Here is a 25,788-nt window from a genome sequence, read left to right on the forward strand (position 1 = left end):
CCCTGTCACTTGTAGATCACCAGGGAGCATGTTCCTTGACTCATTGCCCTGATTTCCTTACCAGGAGTTACTGAAGACTATGAACCGTGCACTGTGCTGACTCCTCCCTTGCATGCTTCAACCCTGCTGCTCAAGGGCATCATGAGATTTCAACAAAGTTCATGTTCAAGGTCACACAAGTATCAGATTTATATTCAAAGATAAGTCTGTCTGCTGCTGAAACCATTTTTGCTCTGAGCATCCCTCCCTAAAGTGAAGCATCATCTTCCCAATGTGAAATGTCTCCCCTTGGGGCCAGCATTGTAGCACAGCAGGTCAAGCTGCTGCCTGCAACATTAGCATCCCATATGGGTGCCACTTCAAGTCCCAGTTGTTTCACTTCCAATCCAGCTGCCTGATAATTAGATTAATTAGTCCTTGAGAAAGCACTAATGTTTGAGACCCTGACACCCACCTGGAAGACCCAGATGGAGTTCCTGGCTTCTGGCTTCATCCCGGCACAGCCCTGAACCAGCAAATAGTAGAGTTCTCTCTGTGTGTCTCTCTCACTCTCTGTAACTCTACCTTTCAAATAAACAAGTCTGAAAGGAAAGACGTTCTCCCCTCCTACCTCCTCTACCAATATTCATAAAGGAAGTGAGAATCTACTCCCACATAATTTTTTGTGCCATATTTTAAGTTACCTGCTCTAAGAACTCCCTGAAGACTTACAAGGACACTTCAAAAACTTCATAGGAAAATGGAATTTAAAAAATAAATTTACCTGGATTCCCAAAACTTTTGAAATTCATGGATAGTTTTTTTCATAATATACTTTCCATGAACTTTTTGAGGGTCCTTTGTTTGCAATGATTTCAAAGTTAAGGTTAGCTTTTAATTCCATCTCCCATGATCTTGAAGTCCCCTTGTAGAAGGTGAAGAGTAATATGACTGAGAAAAAAAGAGAGGAGATCATTATCATCATCCCTTGGGAGAGAGTGGAGAAGCCCAGGGGTTCTCCACTCTCTGCCTCTGGGTTCCAGATCCAGGGGCTCCAGCCCAGTGCCCCCATATCCATGTCTTGCTCCCTGCTCACCTCCACACACAGCCTGAGTACTTGCTACAAGGACAGGATCATGCAACTTTGTGCTCTAGCAAATCTTATGTCCCAACCCAGAAATCCATATAACTTGTTCTCACAATAAAACAGAATGTTTAAAATAGAAACAGGCTTGGAAAATCTACAATTATAGTTACTACAATTATAGTTACTTTTTGTGATCTGCTTATTATTTGTGATCAATATATCTTAAATTAAGCATGTATTTGATTTTAATCCTTCCTAAATTTCATTTTATTACTAAAATATATTCATATATATAGATAGAATATATTATTTGTTCACCCTTATTAAAGTTGCCAATGCTACAGTAAATTAAAGAGGACATTGTCTAAATATCTCATAAAGTATACTCCTGTATTACAAACTCTAGGCTAAGTGTCTACAAAAAATCCCTACTTATCAATATTAAGCAAAAACCACATTGTCAGCTCCACTTATATGGCACATGACACAACTGCATAGCATGACTCATAATGATATTTAGGTGAATATTCTGAAAATAAAATGTAAAAACTCAACATCAGCAATTGGAAAAAAATTACAGTTCCCATTGTCAGTTATAATTATTGGTTTGCTTAAGTAGAGAACTCAATCTACAAGGGTACTTCAAAAATTCATGGGAGAAATTGAATTAATGTGTGAGTTTATTTTGACACAAAAGCCATTTTGAAATCCATGCTTGTGCTCTGGCATAGTAGGCTAAACCTCCACCTGTGGTGCTAGAACCCCATATGGGCGCCAGTTCACATCCTGGCTGCTCTTTTTCCAATCCAGATCTCTGCACATGGCCTGGGAAAGCAGTGAAAGATGGCCCAAGAACTTGGGCCCCTGCACCCATGTAGGAGACCCAGAAGAAGCTCACGACTCTGGACTTCAGCCTGGTCCAGCTTCAGCCACTGTGGCTATTTGGGGAGTGAGCCAGCAGATGGAACACCTCTCTCTGTCTCTCCCTCTCTCTCTCTGTTACTGCCTCTCAAATAAATAAATATTTTAAAAATCCATGCAAGTTTTTTCATAATATGCATTTTTCATGCATTATGGAAAATTTTTTACACCAAAATAAGCTCATACTTTTAATTCCAATCTCCACAAATGTTTGGAAGCACTCTCATATTTCAGTCTTCACTTTATAAAATAAGAAATACAAGTCTAAAATTTCTAAGTGTGTGTTCTGCAAATATAGATTTTGCTCATACTGCCCAAGGTTTGCTCAGGAGTTTAGTCCAAAAGTTTTTGTGAACTTTTTTTTTCCTGTCTTCATTTCTTCTATAACAGAAAAGTCCAAGGATTGGATCATGGCATGTCCAAACTAATTGGGATCTGTAAGAACTTCACATTTTATCTACTTGCCTTATCAGTTCCTTTTTTCCTGATCGTGTTGATTGTTTGAAGACAACATTTTTTTGTTGTGTACTTTTCCAAATAGCAGTTGCAACAGTCTTGATGCTTTCAACTGCAAGTAACAAAAAACTCTACTGAAAGTGCATTGACAATGAGAAAAAATGTGTTACCTGATGCAGCAGGAAGTCCAGAGGTGGACGGTTCCCAGTAGCTGGCAACTTTTGATTCTGCCCAGCAAGTTGATAGAGCCCTCCTTTATGTTTACAACTTGTCTGTAGCAACTCCACGTGGTCAAGCAGACAGGACATCCAGTGAAGAGGAAACCTTCTCACCCACGTTTCTCTTCCTTCATTTCAGGGACAACATTTCCTAACACTTCCCACAACTGTCTCACAGGAGTCAATATTTACCTCTAGGTTGGGGAGAAGTCTTCGAAGCTCCTGTAAACCCAACTTCTGAACAAATTCAGTGCTCCAGTAAAAATGCAGAACGGAACAGTTGCTTTGGGGGAAAAAAATTAGTTTCTGCCACAAGGGTCCTCCTAAATAATACATCTTGCCATAGTCACCTAAGTATGGGTAAGAATTTACTCATATCTGCTCAACCCCCCTCACATTTTCACCCACGCACGCTTCCAGATAACTAGGACGTCTATACTTCCCTTTTCTGTGCTGAGCCACTTTTCTGTTGGGGACTCTGAATAGTAAGTAAATAAAGAATCCTTATGTTATTTGTAAGCCTGCCTAAAAACATTACACAGTCATACAATTCCAGGAGAAATATACTTGATTTTGACCCTGAAGCAAGGCAATAACATATCAAGGCATCCATACACAACCCATCCAGGAAGGATGGGGCAGTGATCTCCTCCAACCTTTCCCAACAACAATTCTTTTCGGGTGCTATTGCTGTGTTGTAGCAGGTAAAGCTACCACCTGTGGTACCAGCATCCCATATGAGAGTTGGTTCGAGTCCCAGTTGCTCCACTTCTGATCCAGCTTTCAACTAATGTGCCTAGGAAAGCAGTGGGAGATGATCCAAGTGCTTGGGCTCCTGCACACACATGGGAGACCCAGAAGAAGCTCCTGTCTTCCAAACGGCCCAGCTCCAACTGGTGAGGCCATCTGGGGAGTGAACCAGTGGATAGAAGATCTCTTTCTCATATATATATATATATATATATATATATATATGAGAATTTATGTATATACATAAATATTTATATGTGCATTATATATAATATATACATAATGTGTATAGTATATACATATATGTATATATAATATATACATAATCTATATACATGTATATATTATATATACATATATATCATATATACATGTGTGTATATATATATAAATTCTGCCTTTCAAATAAATAAGTAAATCTTTTAAAAAAACTCTTTTTAGCAAATGCATACTCACCAAGTTACAAACATTAATGTGATTGCTGTTCACGCAATGTCTGTGCTTACAGATTCTCACCAATGAATGAAATCTCTAGAAAAATACCTCTATTCTGATTTCTCCTCTAACCAAACTGGCATAGCTGACTCAGGTGTGCCTCATTCAAACGTTCGCCCTCCTGCCCGACACCTGACTGGTTTCAGTCCTGGGGCACTTGGATGGATTTCTGAATTCTTCTGTGGAATTATTCTCCTAGTCCACATGTGAGGCTGCGCTAGGATTTTCAGCCTTTTTGTTTTTCTTCAGTCTTGGCCACAGGTAGAAACGTAGGATTTGGCCGGTGAGACCATTATCCATAGCCAGGTGGCCATCAAAGGAAAAAACTTCATAGCAGGGAGTGTTGTCATAATCTATAATTTATAAAGCCTGTCACTCTGTTAATTACCTTCAGAAATTTATTATTGTCACCACCGCTCGCCTTCACTGATGAGACCCAGGTCAGAGCTCTTCCAGCTGCTGGAAGAGAGAAGTGTGTGAGGGGGCGGGGGAGTGTCAAGAGACGCTCCCAGGTGCAAGGGCTTGAACTTCATTAGCCCTGTCCCTGTGGTTGTTTACATTTATGTGTGTGCCAAGACTGCATATGCCTCGGGAAAATTCCACTTAAGTCGAGACTGAGTCGTCCACAAAGGAACCACAGAGCCGGGTACTAAGATTACTTCCAGAGTCTCTTCCTGGACGGTCATTCCAAATCGTGTGCCTGCACCCACTTTGTGCCACATGGAACCCATACTTGGGAGCCCCGCAGATCCGTGAGAAGAGTATAGCGGTAGTGATGCTTGCAGGTGTCTGTCTTTGCCCAACTTTTCTATTTGCCTATTAGCCACATCCCACACTACACTAGGGGGCACCCGAACACCATTTTCACCACAAACCAAGCCAAGGACACGGGTACTGGTGATGCTTCTTGGTGGGGGACAAGGGGTGGACATGGAGCAGGGTCCATGTATTAGAACGTGTCGTTGATAAACCCATCGGTAGTTGCAGATGCTTCTGTGTCAGACTTTGGGAACACAAAACCTTAGTTATACAATATAATTGTTGTTAATGGAACATGTACATTTCAACCCAGCAAGACCGGCGGTGTTTAATGACAGCACGACATATTTCCCCAATCGTTGTCTTTATTTGTATAAATAGGAGAGAAGCAAAAATAGCACCAGCTCTCTGCATAATGAAGAGGGAGGGACGTGCAGCCTGGGCTATGGTGGCCAGATGCTCTTTTATCTCTTTTCAAATCAACATGCAGAGCTGGTGGTCCTCCAATAGGAAGCAGCTTTCCTTGGGGATGGCAGCGCTGTACATTTGGAATGATAACATTTTATAAATAAATAAAAAAGATTATTAAGAACGCTGTGTAAATCTCCCAGTCAAACACCCCTTCAAGCAACCATCATCAGTAATTCAGTTTGGTCCCCTAACCCCACTGTATACAAACACCCGGCATAAATACAGTATTTAACAAGCACCCAAAAGACGTGAGGCTCTCACGATCAGCTCATCCAGGAGGAACGGGCAGGCTTGGCCCCCAGTCTGCTGGCCGCTCCCCGGTTTCAGTCTCTGCCTGTGGGACTCCACCTCCTGTGAGTGAATCTTAGGCATAGCTGCTTTTAGGACTAAAACCTAAAAATGGGAGCTCGGCACCCACATCCTTCTTGTCCCACCTCAGTGCACCAGAGTGTCCATGAGAGACCACATCACATTTGCAAACATCCACAGGCAGCCTTAAGTCTGGACACCTCGAAGGGGTTTAGCCAGGTTCCCAGGCGGAGAGGAGAGCAGCTTCTACGGGGCAATGGTGACTCTCTCCCAGGAGCCTTGCTTCTGATTGTCTTCCTCTCAGTCTTTGTGTTGTTTGCCTGCAGCTCCTGCTGGTCCTCTCTGAAGCTCCATATCCCCCTCCACACACACACACAATTCTTCCTCAATTCTACCCTGCTGTGTTATGCACTTGTTTGCATCTAGGACCCTGGTGAGCATGAGGACTGCGCTAGCTCCTGGTGCCTCCGACAGCATGCAGCCAGGAGGCTGGAGGCTGCCAACAAGCGGATGCCCAGTCATTTCCTCAGCCCAGCTACGTGCCCAATGACAAGGACTTTTAGATGCTAGTTTTCCCTTTCTCCTTCATACTGAACTGTAGAAATAAGTCACTCAGATGCCACCAGGAGGCCCCGCCAATTGAAGATCTGCACAGTGAGAGGCTGGTTCACAAGATGTGCATTGCATTCCACTGCTGGGGTGTGCCTGCCTCCAGGCTGACTGGTGTATGAGAGGTCAGAGTGAAGCCCTGAATTCATTTCCATCAGGACAGAACCCCGGTCTCCTTTTCCCCTTTAAGACCATCCACTGCCACAAAGCCCATCCTGCTGGGGGCTTCCAGGCACTCACCTCCCACCCCTGTCAGAATCAGAAAGCAGACATGACAGACTGAAGCTAAGACCTGCCAGGGCTCCAGGAAGAGGCTGGGCCTCCAAGTTCCAGCAGGAGGCCCAGCTCCGGCCACTGGACACCCTGAGCTCCAGCCAAGGTGACTCCATACGTGACAAGTTTCTCAGGAACAACCTAGAACCTGATTTTGCAACTGTTAGCAAAAGGTGGTGTTTAGAAGTGTCCTATTCTTCGGGGCCAGCACCGTGGTGCACTGGGTTAATCCTCCACCTGCAGCGCCAGCATCCCATGTGGGCACTGGTTCTAGTCCCAGTTGCTCCTCTTCCAGTCCAGCTCTCTGCTATGGCCTGGGAGGGCAGTGGAGGATGGCCCAAATGCTTGGGCCTTGCACCTGCATGGGAGACCAGGAGGAAGCACCTGGCTCCTGACTTCCGATCAGCGCAGCGCCGGCCTTAGCAGCCATTTGGGGGGGGTGAACCATCGGAGGGAAGACCTCTCTCTCTGTCTCTCTCTCACTATCTATAACTCTACCTGTCAAATAAATTTAAAAAATAAAGAAGTGTCCTATTCTTACCATCTGCATGCCACATCCAAATTTTAAAGCAAATACAACAGAAGAAGAACTCTTTTCATTTTCTAGGCTGTCGTCCCAAGATATCTCACTGGGTGTGGTGAACACCAAACCACAGAGCCTTATTTTCTCCCAGCTCCAGAGGTTGGAAGTCCCAACCAAGGTGTCAGCAGATCTGCTCTCTCCTGGGGCCTCTCTCCTTAGCGTGCTGATGGTCATCCTCTTGCTAGGTCCTTACATGGTCACTCTGCCACGTGTGTACCCCTGGGGTCCCTGTTGGGTCCAAACTGCCTCTTCTCCTAAGGATCTCAGCTCAGCTGAGTGCCAGCCTGCAAGGATGGCCTCATTTCATATTTATAACTTCTCTAAAGCCTCTATCTCCAAAAAGCAGTCACATTCTGAAGAACCAGGGGTTAGGGCTTGGCCATAAGAATTGGGGTGGGGGAGGTACAGAAGGAGCAGACTGAGTGCAGTCCATAATGGGAATTTTCCTATTTCAGATAGCATCCTGATTCTTGCCATACTTAGCCAGAGATGAAACACAAGCCTTATTTTTAAATCTCTGTCGAGGGCATTGTTTTTCATAATCTTATAATGACATTTAATGAACATTGCAGTGATTAAAAAAAAAAAGTTGCAGTGGGCATTTGACCCTGTGGTCGGGATGCCCATGTCAGAGAGCCTGCTGCCAGCTCCTGACTCCAGCTTCCTGCGAACGCACCCCCTGGGAGCCAGCAGCCATGGCTGAAGGAGCTGGGTCCCTGCCACCAACAGGGGAAAACTGGGTTGAGTTCCAGGCTCCCGGCTTCAGCCTCAGTGCAGCCCTGGCCGTCACAAGCATCTGGGAAGTGAACCAGCAGATGGGAGCTCTATCTCTCTGCCTCTCAAATAATTTTTAAACAAAAAATAAATAAGCAAATTGCAGTTACAAGTTAGTTCCCGATAAACCCCTCATGGGTCTTTAAATTTAGCATGATTTTCTCCCCTGGTCTAAAAGAGAGGGGGCAGTAGGGGGCATTTTGGAGGCAGGGGTATGGCTATTTTGCTCTTACAGTATCCTCCACACACCTCTGTCTTGACTGCTAGATGCTGTGTTTGCTGTGTGTACTCATTGCATTCTTCTAACAAGCACTGCTCCTATCCAGTTCTCCACAGGTCAGCTTGAGTGAACTTGAAAAATGGTACCTGGTAGCCATCTGCTTGCAAGTCCCATCTGGCAGAGAAAGGGGGAAGCTCACTGGAAGGCTTTCCTGTTTGACAAGTTTTCCACGAGCACACCCCACGTTTGTTTCTTCCCTCATTTCTCCCTCTCGTAAGCAGGATGGGGCATTGTGGAATGAACGTGAGCCTTGTGGATCAATGGGAAAATTACTGCTTCAGACCCCAATGAATTACAGAAAAGGCATCCCAGGAGGCTGTCTCCCAAGCTCCTCTGCCTGATGCTGCAGCAGCTGCTCAAGGGGAGACAGTTCCCCCAGGGATCCCTGGCCTGGCCCCCCTCGTGCCAGCCCAGAGAAGGCTTCATGGGGGCCACACCCCGAGACATAAAGAAAGCCTTGCTCACCATCAGCTGCATGTGAACCACAGCCTACAGGGTCCTGTGCCTGGCCCCACGTGTGATTCTGAAAGTCACATAAAACAAAGGAATTGTTGCTCAGATACGATAAGTAGAATAAACATGTTACCTCTTTTATCTAAAACCTGACCAAAATGACAATGAAAGGCATAAGAATCTGTGAATCCACAAGTCCACAGAGCTAGGGAGGTAACAGCAGCGAAGGAGACTGTCCAGGTATTTGGGGGAAAAAGCAGTGGAGAAATGGCCATGACCTCCACAGGCAGCGGTAGCCCATGAACGTTCAAGTTCACCCACAGAGCTATGGAAAGGTGGGACTGGGGCACCGAGGTTCCTCTGGCATGGGGCTGAAGGTGGCTTCTGGCTATTCTGAGGTTGTGCTGTCCCGCTGCAGTGTGGATGTGCCTCCTCCCTCATCTTTCCCCAGCGCCCCCTGCCGGCCTCCACCTGCTCCACCCTCTCCAGCCCTTCCTAGGAGGACAGGTGTATTCTGAAAGAAACCAAACCAGAGAGGCCCAGGCTGGGGTAACAATAGGGTGTGAAGCCGACTACAAGGCACATCCCTGCTCCCAGAAGCCAGCACCCAGATATGCGCCTCCCAGGCAGGAGGGTGAAGGAAAATGCTCCAGGGAAAATGGCCCAATGGAAAGGAGCTGCATACTCCACTTGAAACGTTCCCACCAAATGAGCCAGCCCCTCTCCTGACCACACTCCCTAGTGACAAGCCACCCACCCCCACACAGTCTCCTCAAAGCTTTCACTGCATCAGATCTTAACCATAAATGACACCTAAGGATCACCAGACATTTGTACAAGACCTGAAATATGAAAATAGAGAACTAAATAAATAGCAATTTTTAAGATTTAGGAAAACATAAAGGTAAGAGATGGCACACAGAAACAAAATCAACAAAAAGCCCAACAAAATCATCTCTATGAACATTATCAGAAAGTTTTGAGAAAATATTCTACTCATGAAACAAGAATAAGGCACAATAAAAAATAACAGAGTCCAAAAAAGTTGGGGAATTAAATACATAATATCCCAAATAAAAAAGAATTAATAGAACATGTGGAAGATAAAGTAGAGTAACTTCCCACAAAAAGTAAGAGAAATGGACAAGAGGTTGGAAAATAAAGTTAGAGGGCAAATCCATGTGAAATGCCCCTCGCCTTCTCCCCCCACCCCCTCCATCTCCCTCTGTCTGTGTAACTCTGCCTTTCAAACAAAAGAAAGAAATGTTTAAAACAATATGTTGACAGGGGTGGGGAAAGGGAGTAATTAGAGGACAGCTTCAAGTAAAAAAGAAAGGAAAGGAGTCTTCAAAATGTTCATGGGGATTGTGTATTTAAAAAACTATGTCTGGGCCGGCACCGCGGCTCAATAGGCTAATCCTCCGCCTTGCGGCGCTGGCACACGGGGTTCTAGTCCCGGTCGGGGCGTCGGATTCTGTCCCGGTTGCCCCTCTTCCAGGCCAGCTCTCTGCTGTGGCCAGGGAGTGCAGTGGAGGATGGCCCAAGTGCTTGGGCCCTGCACCCACATGGGAGACCAGGATAAGTACCTGGCTCCTGGCTTCGGATCAGCACAGTGCACCGGCCACAGCAGCCATTGGAGGGTGAACCAATGGCAAAGGCAGACCTTTCTCTCTGTCTCTCTCTCTCACTGTCCACTCTGCCTGTCAAATAAATAAATAAATAAATAAAAACAAACTATGTCTGGGGCCAGCACTGTGGCGCAGTGAATTAACACCCTGGCCTGAAGCTCCAGCATCCCATATGGGCGCCGGTTCAAGATCCGGCTGCTCCACTTCCAATCCAGCTCTCTGCTGTGGCCTGGGAAAGCAGTAGAAGATGGCCCACGTCCTTGGGCCCCTGCACCCACATGGGAGACCCAAGGAGGCTCCTGGCTCCTGGCTTCGGATCAGCGCAGCTCCGGCCATTGAGGCCAATTGGGGAGTGGACCATCAGATGGAAGACCTCTCTCTCTCTCTCTCTGCCTCTCCTCTCTCTGTGTGACTCTGACTTTCAAATAGATAAATAAATTTAAAAAAAAACTATGCCTAAATTTTAAAATTTTTTGAAACAAAATAAGCTTGTATTTTCATTCCATTTCCATGAACTTCTCTGAGTATTCTCATAACATCTAAAATAGACAAATCAAAAATTGACAATATTAGCCAATTATTTATGTATCTAGGGACAAAAAAGATCTGAAACAACTACAAGTACTTGCCAATGGATGAAGACGAGGGCTGCTTCTGGGTTGATTTTTAGCTTCTCAGTGATAATAAATTTATTTGAACTATGATCACACAGATTATGGTCATCCCCAGGGGTCTTTGGGGCAGAGTTGATTCCAGTAACCACCACCCCTGTCCCCCCACCCTCACTGCCAGATACTGAAATCTGCAGATGTCCAAGTCCCTAATACAACACGGTGTAGTGTTTGCATAGAACCTATGCACATCCTTCTATATATATCCAGTCATCCTTAGATGGCTTACAATAGATAATGCAATGTCAGTAGTTGTTATATTGCTTAAGGAATTTGATGAGGAATAAAAGCCTATGAATCTTCAATATGGATCCAATTTTTTTTTCTCCAAAATATTCTCCATCCCATGGCTGGCTAAATCCACAGATGAGGAATCTATGAATACAGTGGGCCAACTGTACTAACAAATACAGAAATAATGCTGGATGGATGAAGGTATGGAAGTAGACCAGAGAGGGAGACAGGCAGAGGGGTGAGTGGATAGGGAGGTGAAGTGTGAGTACGCAGCGAGGAAGCCGTCTGTTGACGCCAGAAACCATGAGGGAAGACTCGGGCTGAACCAGGTACAGGTGCTATTTTACCAGAAATAGAAGATGAGCCTAGGGGAATCCGGCAGAAAGCAATTACCTTTTAGATTTTGTAGGAGAGATTCTGGCGTGAACTGAGGGGAAAATAACATTAGAACTGTGGAAAACCTAACTTACTTCTGAGAGAATCTGGCAAAAAGGAACCTGCGATGGTCACGCGCCAACTCTGCATTGCCCAACTGCAGGGGACTCTACTCACATCAGACTCAAGGTGACTCATGCTCCCTGGGCCTATGCAGGTGCACACATCGGCCCTGTGGGGAGACACAGAGAGCCAGGATCTAAGTTTTATGAGAGGACTTCAAAACGTTTGCTGAAAAATGCAATTAAAAGTTTGTATTTGTACAAGAAATTTGAAATCTATGTATTTTTTTCAAAGTATGCATTTTTCCATGAACTTTGTTTTTCAAATTTTCTGCTTTCAAAGAGGGAGGGAGATGGAGAGAAACAGGCAGAGAGCTCCTGTCTGCTAGTTCACTCCCTGAAAGCCTGTAATAGCCGAGACTGGGCCAGGCAGAAGCCCAGGAGCCAGGAACTCAGTACAGATCTCCCATATGGTTGGCAGGAACCGAATCACTTGAGCCATCGCTGCGGCCTTCCAGAGTCTGCACGGGCTGAAAGGTTAAATTGGAAGCAAGAGCTGGGAATCACACTCAGGCACAATCAAACCAAATACGGGATACAGGTGTCTCAACCACTTAAACACCCGGCCTTCACTGAGCTTCTGGAAGGACCTTCGTACCTCTTCAACTGTACCTCAACTCCTGCAAGCTGCATTCGGTCCTTGTAACAACCTGTCTGTCGGTCACGATATCTGGAACTCTCGGACCCTCAGTAGGGAACATATGCCTCAACGATGGAATTGGTAACTCAGCCTTGACAAGATTCGCCTCTAGGGGAAATAAGAGCCCGCCAGCCCCCGCGTGCTTCAGTCCTCAAGTAGTAGCAGAAGTGTCAGCAAAGCAAACATCCAAGTGGGGTACTGGTACCCACAGACGCTTCCTGACAAGGGTGAGTCATCTCAGGGGTACTGGTACCCACAGACACTTCCTGACAAGAGTGAGCCATCCCAGGGGTACTGGTACCCACAGACGCTTCCTGACAAGGGTGAGCCATCTCAGGGGTACTGGTACCCACAGACACTTCCTGACAAGGGCGAGCCATCTCAGGGGTACTGGTACCCACAGACGCTTCCTGACAAGAGTGAGTCATCTCAGGAGTACTGGTACCCACAGACGCTTCCTGACAAGGGTGAGCCATCCCAGGGGTACTGGTACCCACAGACGCTTCCTGACAAGAGCGAGCCATCTCAGGGGTACTGGTACCCACAGACGCTTCCTGACAAGAGCGAGCCATCTCAGGGGTACTGGTACCCACAGACGCTTCCTGACAAGAGCGAGCCATCTCAGGGGTACTGGTACCCACAGACGCTTCCTGACAAGGGCGAGCCATCTCAGGGGTACTGGTACCCACAGACGCTTCCTGACAAGAGCGAGCCATCTCAGGGGTACTGGTACCCACAGACGCTTCCTGACAAGAGTGAGTCATCTCAGGGGTACTGGTACCCACAGACACTTCCTGACAAGAGTGAGCCATCCCAGGGGTACTGGTACCCACAGACGCTTCCTGACAAGAGCGAGCCATCTCAGGGGTACTGGTACCCACAGACGCTTCCTGACAAGAGCGAGCCATCTCAGGGGTACTGGTACCCACAGACACTTCCTGACAAGGGTGAGCCATCTCAGGGGTACTGGTACCCACAGACGCTTCCTGACAAGAGCGAGCCATCTCAGGAGTACTGGTACCCACAGACACTTCCTGACAAGGGTGAGCCATCTCAGGGGTACTGGTACCCACAGACACTTCCTGACAAGGGTGAGCCATCTCAGGGGTACTGGTACCCACAGACGCTTCCTGACAAGGGTGAGCCATCTCAGGGGTACTGGTACCCACAGACGCTTCCTGACAAGGGCGAGCCATCTCAGGGGTACTGGTACCCACAGACACTTCCTGACAAGGGTGAGCCATCTCAGGGGTACTGGGACCCACAGACGCTTCCTGACAAGGGTGAGCCATCTCAGGGGTATTGGGACCCACAGACGCTTCCTGACAAGAGTGAGCCATCTCAGGCTGCTCACACCAAGACATTCCTTGAGATGAGAGGTTGGGCCAAATCAACTCCACGGCCCTTTCCAGCCCCAAACTTGGTGATGGCTAAAGTACTGTCTTCTGGAGGGTAGCAGCGGCCTCACGGGCAGAAATGCACCACTCAGTTCTCAGGTGGGTCCCCCACAGGGTTTGGTGCCACCGGACAACATTTCAGGGTCTTCTCAAATGGCTTCCTCTCCACATCACTGAGGCCATTCTACTGAATTTTCCGTGTGTCTTCAGTCGGTCCCTAACAGATTTCTTCTCGTCATGCGTTTTCCTGGGGTTTTAGCAAGTCCATTGTGAAGTTGGCCATTCTTGTACAGATGACTCTGGGGGAAAGGCTGGCACATGGCCTCCTTTGGGAAATCCTCCCCTGTTGCTCCACTTGAGTTGGACAAAGGTTTCAAGAGTTTCTATCAAACCACGGCCAATATTTAAGACAATCTTCCAAATCATTGCTAAAAGCAGTTTTGGGTGGTGAAAAACAACACACATAGAGTCTGTCAGTCGGTCTTAAACTCGAACTCTTATCTTTTTGACCCACATTGCCCTCGCTGAGTTTATGGACATCCACTGTCTTAGTCTGCTTCCTGTTGCTAGCACTGAACACCACAGGCTGGGCAGTTTATGAAGAATAAAGGTGTATTCATCTCACAGCACTACAGACTGGGAAGCCCAAGGTCAAGAGGCCACTTCTGGTGAAGCTCATCTCACTGGTGTGCACTCTGGAGTATCCCAAGGCGGCACAGGGCAGGAAGTGATGGGAAGGACTTTTATGATAGACCCACTCTCCAGGTAACTCGTAAGCCCTTAATTCATGAAAGAATCATTCCATTCCTGAGGGCAGAACTCTCCATGAGCAAATCACGTCTTTAAGGTCCTACCTAGTCCTACTTCTTAATCACAACAGAGATTAACTTTCAGCTTGAGTTTTGGTGGGAACATTCAAGCCATAGCACCTAGTTGTGCAAAGCAGCAGCCCACCTGACAAGCAGTGTTGTCATTCCACTTCCCCGAATTAGGGCAGCAAAGAGTTCTGCACTCTGATTACAAGGTTTTTTGCAGCCAGTTCTGCTTCACACACTACACAAATGGCTACTCCTTGAAAAGGATTTATTTCACATCTTCACTGTTTTTCTCAAAATTTAAAATCCTGAATGTTTCCCCTGACTCTATATAAAGGGTCTTCAAAAAACTTATGGGAGGCAGTCATTTGACATAGCAATTAAGAAGCCGCTTAAGGTGCCTGTGACCCACAACAGAGTATGTGGATTTCATTCATAGCTCCAGCTCCAGATTCCAGCTTCCTGCTAGGGCAGAGCCTAAGAGGCAGCAGAAAGTGGCTCAAGCAAATAAGTCCATGTAGGAGACCTGGGTTGGGTTCCCAGCATCTAGCTTCACCCTGCCCCAGTCCCAGCTACTGCAGGTATTTGGGGGAGTGAACCAGAAAATGGAAGTGTGCAATTGCTCTCTCTCTCTCTGCCTGTCAAATAAAATAAAATCATGAAAAATGTACTTTATGTTTTACTTCCGTTAATGTGGTGAAGTACCCTCCTATTTGGAGTTCTTTGTACCTTTCCAAAGCCATCAAGATCCCCTGTTCCAGTCCCAGGATACTGCCCCTTATCCTCACTGGCTGGACATTTGAGTCCGCCCACCAAATTTCAAGGCACTTATCTCCTTTAGCATCGCACATCTTACATAACCATTCATAGCTCTTCTTCCAACATCTTGAGTATTAACTCGGTAGTTTCTCTGCCTGCCAACCTCATCAGATTATGAGTGCCTCAGAAGCAGAATATCCATGTGTATTTCTCAGTCCTTGATACACAGCTTGATAAACACTCCTTTATAAATTTATTATTGTAAATAAGAAGTGCTTCAACAGGAAACAATGACCATAAGTCAAGAATGAATATCAAAAAACACCCAAGCTTTTTAGCAACTCCAGGATCATCTTTGTTCAAAATAACCAGCCACCCAGAGTAGAGGACCTTCACACCCAAAGCCTGGAGTTGTGGAATTAGTCTCGTCTTGCTAACCCTGGCACGCCATTGGCTACACAGAGAGGCAGTGTGGCATGAGACACATGAAGCTTGGCAGTCAATGGCATGGAAGGCCTCCACCCTTTCTTTGTAACGATGGAATAATAGTTCCTATTTCACGAAGTTGTTGTGAGGATTAAACAACTTCATCACTGCCAACATTATAAATTGTGAACATTGCCCAGCTCACATTCACATGATATCGGAGATTATTATTATCACTTTGCTTTTAACCCTTGGCCCAACCCTGCATTTATTGGACTATTAGGTTGCTTAATGCTCTTCTTCCCTCCTCTCCCCCCACCCCACCAAACAAACAAACAAACAAACTTGTTGAATGCTCATAACCTCTCATAATCTGGTGTATTTTGCAATTCTTCCTTGAAGGCAGGGTACCACACCAGTCCCTGGGCCACAACACAAGAGGAGTGTCCAAGAAGACAATCTCTTGCCTCCACCCCCCCCCCCAACACCCCATTTGCAAGCAACACGTGAAGGCTTCTGCCTCTTGGGCATAATAAGAACACTTCTCAAAATAAACATGAGCTTTCTACAGAAACATAACTGTAGGGGTGCAATGGTGAAGTGATATGAAGTATTTTTAAGGAAGTGAGTGTTTAAAAAAATTATGAGACTCAGTACTCCTCCCTAAAAATTCCGAATCATATACTAAGATTTGTTTCTTAGGATGCTTGTTAACATCGAATCTCAACACACAAAGAAAACTTTTCCTTCATTGTATGTGCTGGTCGGCTTTTTCTTCACACCATGGCGGGCGGGGAGCAGGCTACTCCTGAGAGAAACCCACCCCTTGACCAGGGGTGTGGTGAGATCGACACAGTGAAACTTTTGTCTGCTGCAGTGAACACCTATAATATTGCAGGATTCACACCCCTACACGCGGAGCCCGCAGGCTGCCCCGCCCCCTTGGCAGTCAGGGGGAGGGAAGGCTGCTGAGGGCTGTGACCAGTCTGTCGGCCAGCTGGAGCTGTCACCAGGAGCCACTTTTACTAAATTCCATGTCAGTGTAAGACGAGAGACATGACACAGGAAATAGCTATGTACTCAACAATCATAGTATTCATCCGAGAGTCTGAAGGGCCATTTGCTGCCACAATGGCCACCTGGTTATTTGTTCAATTGGCCTGCAGGAACAGTCAGACTCTCTCTTTCCCTCTCCTTTTCCCTCCTCCCCTTCCTCCCTCCTCCCTTTCTCTCTCTCTCTCCCCTCCCTCCCTAGCTCTCTCTCACACACAAAAAGCAAGACAGGAAAGAGAAAGAATGAGAGGGAAGACAGAAGAATTTGAAGGACCTGAGAGGCAATGAACCAGAACTCCTGGGAAGCCCCAGAAACCGTGCGGCAGCCTCAGGGCTGTGGACCTGGCTGTGCGGCAGCTGCGTTCTGCATCTACCTGCGGCAGCCGAGCTCAGACCTTAAGGCGCCCGTGAGGCCACGTTTCAGGAACTGCCTGGGCAATTGATCAGTGGTTGGTTGGGAAGTGGAGACATTCACAGGTTCAGACCTGAAGCCTGGTCCTTAAAATGAATTGGAAGCATCTGGCTGTTTTGCTGTCGGTAGGTAATGATGCAGCCGCGTCACACACCCAGATGTGATTCTACATTCCTGCAGCTGTTCTGGTGGGAGTTGCAACACCCAAAACATCTGCTGCAGGGACTCTGTGGTACAATTCGCACTCCATCTCTCTGAGTTCTTATTCTTTTCCCAGAAAATGTACTTTCTTTCCGCTTGGTATTTTTCTGTTTTCCAAAGGTGTTATTCCCAGCCAAGGGATACCCACCAAATTCTGTCACATGGAAGAGAAATTCGCATCATCTTCAAAATTCACAGCCCAATGGAGGGGTGTGACACTAATTAGTTTTATGAGGTTTGATGAGATAGAACATTATAACCAGGCAAAGAATTCATTGTTTATGGCACACTTAGAAGAAACGGCTATAATGAAGTCGCTTCTGTATGTTAAACACAATGGGCATGGGAGCACCTTTAAATTCGAAAATGTTTATCTCCAAGATATTTGTCAGCATCATCAAGCTGCACACATAAAGTTCTCTCGGCTCTGCATATTTAGTAGCTAAAAATCCTTTTAAAGCATAACTCCGCCAACATTTTAGATGATGACATAAACTCACACTATGGCATTGAGGATCCACGGAAAACACTAAGAGTCAAAAACTACATGTGCATTTTGACCTAGCATTGTCTGAGAATTTATCCAAAAGAATCTTCTACATGGAAAAGGCTTATCGAGATGCTTATCATGGGATTAATCACAGTTAAAAAATGGAATTGATCTATTTTCCCAAAATATGGAAAACAGTTCAGCTAATATGGTGTTTCTGGTTCTTTAGGCTACATGGAAAATCAATGTGAGGGGCTGAATTGTTCCAGCTGCTCAGACAGCAATTAAAACAATATTTACTGAAGCTAATAAGAACATGGGAAAATGCTTGTGACAGTAAGTGGAAAAGCAAAATGCAAAATTGTTTGTATATTTTGGTTAGAATCATATCAAAACTCAGCATTTGAAAATGACCCAAAGTAATTGCTACCAAACAAAAATAGATACTGTGTTTGAGTGGTAGGATTATGGGCTATGTCCATTCTTTCTCTACTTTCCGAATTACTTATGAAGTGGTTAGATCACTTGAATCAGTAAAAAGACAAAGAAACCTGGGGCCCTAGAGTGTGGCCGAGACATGGAGCCCGCCGGAGCAAGTGGGGTGGCAAGAAAGCCAGGCCCACTGAGTCTGAGCAACATCACCCAACAGAATCTGGAGCTGTCAGACTGGAGACAGGGCTGTTACTCCAGCACTACGCCTGCATGCCGCCTACTTTCTCCAGCATTTGAAGGAACCCAAAGTGAAATCAGCCTAACATTGTGACTTCCACCTGCTCAAGTTGGAAAATACAATGACAGACTATGAGAGAAGCAGCCTAGCTTCCTAAGAAAGCTTATGAATAAGCACCTCAGGGAAAACTCAGTCTCTTTTATTTCAATGACTGTAGAAACTTGGAAGCAGGCTCCTGTATTTGGTTCCACCAGCTACGAAGGCCAAGTCCATGAAACTTGGGAAGGTGAGCAGAGCAGCACCTGAGTGCCCTAGCCAACCTCGTATTAAGCAGGAGAAAAAAAAACCAGGCTCAGCTGTTTTTTTAAAAACTCCTCTCAAATTTTAAAATAGAGCAATTGACTTTTTTAATATCCAAAAATAAATGGCCACTCCTTAGCATTTTTTGGGGGGGAGGACAGCTTTAATTTAGGAGCAAAAAGGGAAGATGGAGTGACAGTAAACTGATTAATCTCAGGATTTCCGTAAGGAAATGCTGAGTCAGCAACGTGGCCCTCACGCACGCCATTACAATGCTTTGATTTCCTGTCACTGCAGGCAGCTAAAAACCTGAAATTAAATAGGGGACATGGAAAATCAATGAGAGGTGCTGAATTGTTCCAGCTGCTGAGGCTCTGTTAATTACATCATATTTTTATGGAGACGTCGAGCTCCGATGGGCCAAGCGCCCGCATCTGGAGGCCGTCGCCTGCCAGCCTGTTGGGGGAAGCTCCTCTCCCCAGGAGGCAGAGGGAGCTTCGAGAGGATGGGCGTACCCTGCACAGCAGCTTGCAGGCACCAACTCTCGGAGGCCAGGTCCCGGGCTCGGCGTGTCTGCCGTTACCATAGCGATCAGAGGGCCCAGGAGCTGCAGAGGGGCCGCTCCCGCAGCGGGAAGAGGGTTCCTCAGCATGCAGAATGTGAACCCGAGCAAAATGAAAGACTGTTCCGCCTGGATGGCCGGGCCTGGGTGGGCCAAGTGGGAGAGAGCTGAGAGAGAGGCCTTGGGGAGCAAGCGGAGAGAAGCAATGAGAGCGAAAGCACGGGGCTTACAGCTGGGTGAAGTGCCAGGCCACGGCCGAGCCCCAGGCCGCGGCCTTGCAGCGCCTGCTGTCCTGCCAGGGCGGTGACAAGCTCGGTGGGCTGGCGCCCACGTCTGGACGTCTTGGCCTCGGGCCCTCGCGCAGGTGCCCGCCATGTCGCCCCTTCCGAGATCTGTTCTGCTTCCCTTCCTCCTTTCCATCCCATTTGCTTTGCTTTTCCTTCTCTGACATCCTTCCAGAAGTTTCCAAAGCCCCATTTTCTGTCCATGGTCACGCATGTTAGGACTAGCTTCTTCACCCAGACGTCTCCATCTCGTCACAGTTCATTCTCCGTCCCCCTTTGCGGCACCTCCTTCCCTCACTTCCTTCGGGCTACTCTCTCTGGTTGTAGCTTCTCCCTATATAACCACAGCAAGAAAAATCCAGCGGCATCAGCCATGCTTTCAGACAATGCTTCACGTCCCGTCCCGCTGCCCCTCCCTCGCCGGGGTCTGTCTTGGGCACCGGTCAGCCTGGGACTCGCAAATCCTACTTTCCGCAGAGCTGTACCAAGGGTGTTATTTGTACTCTATTTTAATCTCACTATTTAAATATTTATTTCCAATGTGTGTCAGCTATTGCACATTCTCCCTCACCCAAGAAAACCTCTCACATTTTAAATGTAAATTATAAGTTCATCCATTTAAATGAGCACGCATGTAACATGTATCTGCCTAACTATATATACACGTACTACTTGAGATGTGCACTATGCTACATTTTTCATACAAATTATAGGTATAAAAACTTAGAAGATGGGGCCCAGTTAAATCACCATTCCATATGGGCACTGGTTTGAGTCCCAACTACTCTGTTTCCAATCCAACTCTTTGCTAATACACCAGAGAAACCAGGTTCCATGGTGCAATGGTGAGCACTCTAGACTCTGAATCCAGCTAATACACCAGAGAGAGCAGTGGAGGATGGCTCAAGTGCTCCTGCTCCTGCAGCCACGTGGGAGACTGAGATGGAGTTCCTGGCTTCAGCCTGGCCCTGTTCTAGCCCCAGCCATTGCAGCCACTTAGGGAGTGAACCAGCAGACAGAAGATCTCTCTTTGTCTCTCCCTCTTTCTCTATAATTCTTTCAAAGAAATACATAAATTTTTTTTTAAAAAAAAGAAAACCTTAGAGTTTCAAATGCATTGTAAAATGGTGCTAAGGAAAGTTGTGTGTAGATTTGGGAATAAAGAGTCTCCCAGTGTCCAGGGACTACCCTCAAGTAGCAGCAAGGTAGGGCTGCCCTGGCCTGTGTCTGCCGGTTCCTGAGACACTGGAGGAAAGCACATGGGTGCAGGGCTGCACTGCAGGCCAGCGAGGATTCCTACTCTGCTTGGTGCAGCCTCTTGTTACGGGGTAACGGCACTAGTACAACAGTAGGCCAGATTGCACCATGTCAGACTTCAAGCTCTATCTTAACATTCTGGGTGCTGTTTGAGTGACTTTTCAATGAGAAGAACTTGAGCACTTAATAATTATTATTACCAATGACCCAACCATGAAATATGAATATCCTGCTACTCTTCATGTAAAAGTCCAAGTCCGTTTGATTAAGAGGATCTTCCAGTATTGCAAAGCCAGCTATCAACAAACTGCTGGCATTTGCAACCTTTTAATCTACACCAACCTGCGGATTCCAGAAGCAGATCTAAGGCTGAACCTGTTACCTGCAGCCTTCTGGTCTGTAAGTTGGGGGTTCGTTCATTCCAATGGCTTCATTTTTGTAATTTACTGACTGCATAAAGATAATTCTTGAGGCTGGTGCTATTGAACAGCAAATTAAGCCACCTCCTGCCATGCCAGCATTCCAAATGAGTGCTAGTCAAGCCCAGCGGCTGCACTTTCAACCCAGCTCCCTGCTAATGTGCCTGGGGAAGCAGTGGAAGATGGACCCTGCCACCCATTTGGGAGACCCAAATGGAGCTCCGGGCTCCTGGCTTTGGCTTGGCCCAGTCCCAGCTGTTGGGGCCATTTGGGGAATGAACCACTGGAAAGAAGATCTCAATCTCTCCATGTAACTGCCTTTCAAATAAACAAATATTTAAATACATGTGATTGTCATACATTTTAAATAAAATGTATATATGAATTATCATCGAACTGGCTTTGTTGAGGTATCATTTAAAAACATAAACAATAAAAATAAGCTAGTTGAAGGCCGGCGCCGCGGCTCACTAGGCTAATCCTCCGCCTAGCGGCGCCGGCACACCGGGTTCTAGTCCCGGTCGGGGCGCCGGATTCTGTCCCGGTTGCCCCTCTTCCAGGCCAGCCCTCTGCTGTGGCCAGGGAGTGCAGTGGAGGATGGCCCAGGTGCTTGGGCCCTGCACCCCATGGGAGACCAGGAAAAGCACCTGGCTCCTGGCTCCTGCCATCGGATCAGCGCGGTGCGCCGGCAGCAGCGCGCCGGCCGCGGCAGCCATTGGAGGGTGAACCAACGACAAAGGAAGACCTTTCTCTCTGTCTCTCTCTCTCTCACTGTCCACTCTGCCTGTCAAAAAAAAATAAAAATAAAAAAAAAAAATAAATAAAAAAAAAATAAGCTAGTTGAGAAGAACAGCCATCACCCCATCTCCTCCTCTCTACCCCAGCTTTGGTTTTTAGCCCCAGGGGGAAGTCTGGCCTATGTCCTGCCTCCTCCTGTCTGTTTTTCCAGGCTATTCTCTGCTTCCCATGCCTTCCTTTCAAACTTGATCCCACAACTCTTTCCCTGTTCTACCGTGATAAACAGAGTCACATCAATGTGGTCACATCCTAAACTGAGTAAAGGGCTTGCTTCCACTCTGGGGGCGCGGTGACAGCAGATTGACAAGTTACCTGAGCCCCTCGAGGCTTTGTGAGCCGGTGTAAAGAACAGAAACATCCAATGAAACTGTTGGCACAATGATATTCAGAAGAGCCTGAGCCAGCCCCACTCCCTCTCAAAGTGGCCCCCAAACTATCCAGAGAGGCCCACGAGCAGCGGAACTGCTTGCTTGTTAAAAAGGCAGGTTCCAGCCGGCGCCGTGGCTCAATAGGCTAATCCTCCACCTTGCGGCGCCGGCACACCGGGTTCTAGTCCCGGTTGGGGCGCCGGATTCTGTCCCGGTTGCCCCTCTTCCAGGCCAGCTCTCTGCTATGGCCAGGGAGTGCAGTGGAGGATGGCCCAGGTGCTTGGGCCCTGCACCCCATGGGAGACCAGGAAAAGCACCTGGCTCCTGGCTCCTGCCAGGATCAGCGCGGTGCGCCGGCTGCAGCGGCGGCCATTGGAGGGTGAACCAACGGCAAAGGAAGACCTTTCTCTCTGTCTCTCTCTCTCACTGTCCACTCTGCCTGTCAAAAAAAAAAAAAAAAAGGCAGGTTCCTAGAGAGGGTATTGCCCAATAGCTGGTTAAGGCCAGAGTGCCTGGTTCAAGTCTGCTACGCTGGGCTTCCAATGCAGCTTCCTTCTAAGGGCCTGGGAGACAGCAGATGATTGACATAGGCGGGGCACCTTGCAAGCAAGAGGAACTGAGGATTGCCAGCACCTGGGCTGCAGCCCCATGTGCACCACCCGACCCCCACCCTGCTCCACGGAGACCGCAGCTGCCAGGATTTTACTTCTCAAGAACTGGTGCCAGCTACAAATATCCAGTACAACTGCAGATCACATACCTAAGATGATCTTTAGTTCATTCCAACGTCATCAAGTAAGATTACTACCGCTGACACCCTGACTCCCATCATACACCTGTTGCAGTGGTACTTCTGGGAGCTCCCCAAAACAGCAAGGAAATGGGTGGTACTCAGGCTCCACCCTAAGCCCCACCTTTTTTGAATATTCAATTAAGCCTCGCTCCAGAACCACCTGCTATAGCCTCCTAGATCATATAAAAGGAAGCCTCAATGCCTGTTGGCAGCTGTGCTTTCGCACTTGAGCCTGCTGTGTGCTGATTCTCCAGCGTGGGCTTTTGCTGTAAACGAACCTTGTGCCTCTGCCCACCTTCCCTTCTCTCTCAAGCTCTTTCTCACGTCGAGATAAGAGCTTGTTCCACGTCTAGCTAGGGGCCACTCCACAGCAAGATGGCCAGAGTACTCAGGTTCCTGCTGCCTATGTGAGAGGCCCAGAAGAAGTTCCTGGTTTCTGCCCTAAGCCAGACATTTGGGGAGTTGCAGGCATTTGGGGTAGTGAACCAGTGGATGAGAGCTCACACTCCCTCTCTCTTGCTCTTTCTCTCGCTCCAAATCTTTAAAAAAAAAAAAAAACAAAAAAAAAACAAAAACTGGGGACCTGAACCAAACTCCTTGGAGGCTAAGACCCAAAGCTGCCTTGTGAGCAAGCTCTTCACAATGCTGCACTTTAAAATTCACCGGTCCCTGCCACCAACCTTCTGGGCCCCAGCACAGAGGCCAGGGTGGAGTGGGGACACTGCAGGGAGGGAAGGGGACAAGATGACAAACACAGGGAGGGTGGAACACCTAGGAAGCAATCTCAATGGAAGAATCAACTCAAACTCCCTTTCCTCTAGTTCCCAATTAATCAGCAGCCACAGAGCAAAGGCACCTGAACTGTGGAGGCAGCCCAGCTGCTGCCATGTCTTGGAGGAACCGGAACCAGAACCAGAAAAGGGAGGGGCCGTGCAGGGCAGGACACACGGGAAAAGCTAGGGGGCCTGGCAGAGGCCCCAGGCGCAATGAGGTTTGCTGGGGCGGCTTCTCTCCCCACGCTTGTCCAAGGCACGCGCAGCAAGCCTGCAAGGCCACAGGCACACAGGGCTTGGTTGGGCAGGCAGGCCAGCTTCCTGCCCGGGCACCTACTCAGCTGTCATTTGAACCCCTACTCTTCCTCCATAAAACCCCCCACATGCTCTGAGAGTAAGTAGGACACTTCGTTTTTATTCCGCATGCATCTCATTTGTCTTCAGTAGGTTCTTCCATAATCTCATCATTATTGCTACGGCCCTCCGAGGACAGCTGACTCGCATTAATCAGCCAAGCCCCTCATCGCTCACCAGAGTCTCTACACTTTTACCGTGCCCTGGGGCATCCTAACTTAGTTGAAAAATTAATAAACCTCCCCCCTCTTATCTTACCTTATTAATGTCTGTCTTTGTAACCCATTATCCCCGCACAGCACCAGAGATCACTGGAGGGTGCCCTGGTCATCAGCTTGCTCCCCATGACTGTAGCCTCAAACTGGAACGCCCACCCTCTTCTATGGCCAGAGAGAAAATGGCCACGGTGGGCTGGTGGGGTGCTTGTTTACCAGCTCAGAAGACATGGCCCAAAAGCAGGAGAATTCTTAGACTGAAGGCCATTAAGGCCCATTAAGTTGTTCTCTCCTCCTCCACATCCCTCCCCCCTCTCCAATGCACCCTAGTAAATCTGACTCATTAGCTTTGGATGTTTTGAAATACTGGTACATTAATCACTTGTGTTTGCACACTGTTTATGTGGGTTGTTGGTCATGGTTGGTAGTTATACTGGCTGTCTCCCTTGCTTACTTAAAGGTACAATCCAATTGAAAATAAAGATTTTTGCAGGTTTGCTCATTACACACAGTGTCGGCAGCTGGTGAGTGTCTTTTGCAATTCATCAGAGGCCTCCCAGACCACCTGCTCACGGCATCCTGCAAACAGCTGGCCCCGGATAAGTACCAGAAGCTGTTACCTACAACAAATAAAGAAAGAAATGGACGGATGGGCGGACAAATACATAAATAAGTGGAACTGTCAGCCCTGCTCGAAGGGAAGAGCTCATTTTAAGAAGGGGAAAGAATACATCTAGCCTAAACCTTTGTGGGCCTATTTAAATAAAGACAGATGAAACTCCCCGAACTTCTAAGTGGAAAGATTCTTGTCTCTGGAGAAACAAGGCAGCAGGAGAACTCCAGGACAGGCTGGCGACGAGATGGAGAACAGAACGTGAGGGGAATGAGAGGCCTGGATTTAGTTGCATGCTGGGGTTTTAGGGTTTTTTTTTCCTTCCTGCAAAAGCCTTAGGAAAGTATTCCGGGACTTGAGCTCAGGCCACTGGATGTTCCACGATTAAGAAGCCAATCTGTTTCCAAGGTCACTGCTTTCAGGTTACTGAGTGGCTCTCGCCCCAATCTTCACCCCTGAGAATGACCCTGGGGTTATGGCCCTGGCTCAGTCTCTGAAGACAGGCCAGAGAAGGTGGCAGCAGAAGCAGAATGCTGGGTATCTGGCCAGGGCACAGGCGAGGAGGTTCAAGAACGGACGAGTTCTTGGTTGGTAGAACTTGGCAATACAGAAACCAAAAAGCAATAGGGGGATGTGATGGGCAGTGCTCAGCAGACTTCTGACAGCTGACTTCACAGACAGCTGAGACTCCAAGGGTCTGCTTGGTAACTCCTTATCTTTAGCTGTGTCTTGCAAACTTGCC

At 47.4% G+C, this 25,788-nt stretch overlaps 1 long non-coding RNA gene across 1 annotated transcript; it reads right to left on the minus strand.

Annotated features, from left to right (window-relative positions):
• Window positions 1–5,021: 5,021 nt before the first annotated feature.
• LOC149123767 (uncharacterized) lies at window positions 5,022–24,752 on the minus strand. Its single transcript, XR_016214096.1, has 3 exons — window positions 24,477–24,752; window positions 8,430–8,487; window positions 5,022–5,203 (listed from the first exon to the last, which is right to left on the minus strand). It is a non-coding gene; the product is annotated as an uncharacterized LOC149123767 (long non-coding RNA).
• Window positions 24,753–25,788: the final 1,036 nt, after the last annotated feature.

The sequence above is a fragment of the Oryctolagus cuniculus genome, chromosome 10, assembly GCF_051225735.1.
Source record: "Oryctolagus cuniculus isolate XC-2025 breed Fujian yellow rabbit chromosome 10, ASM5122573v1, whole genome shotgun sequence".
NCBI classification, from domain to species: Eukaryota; Metazoa; Chordata; class Mammalia; order Lagomorpha; family Leporidae; genus Oryctolagus; species Oryctolagus cuniculus.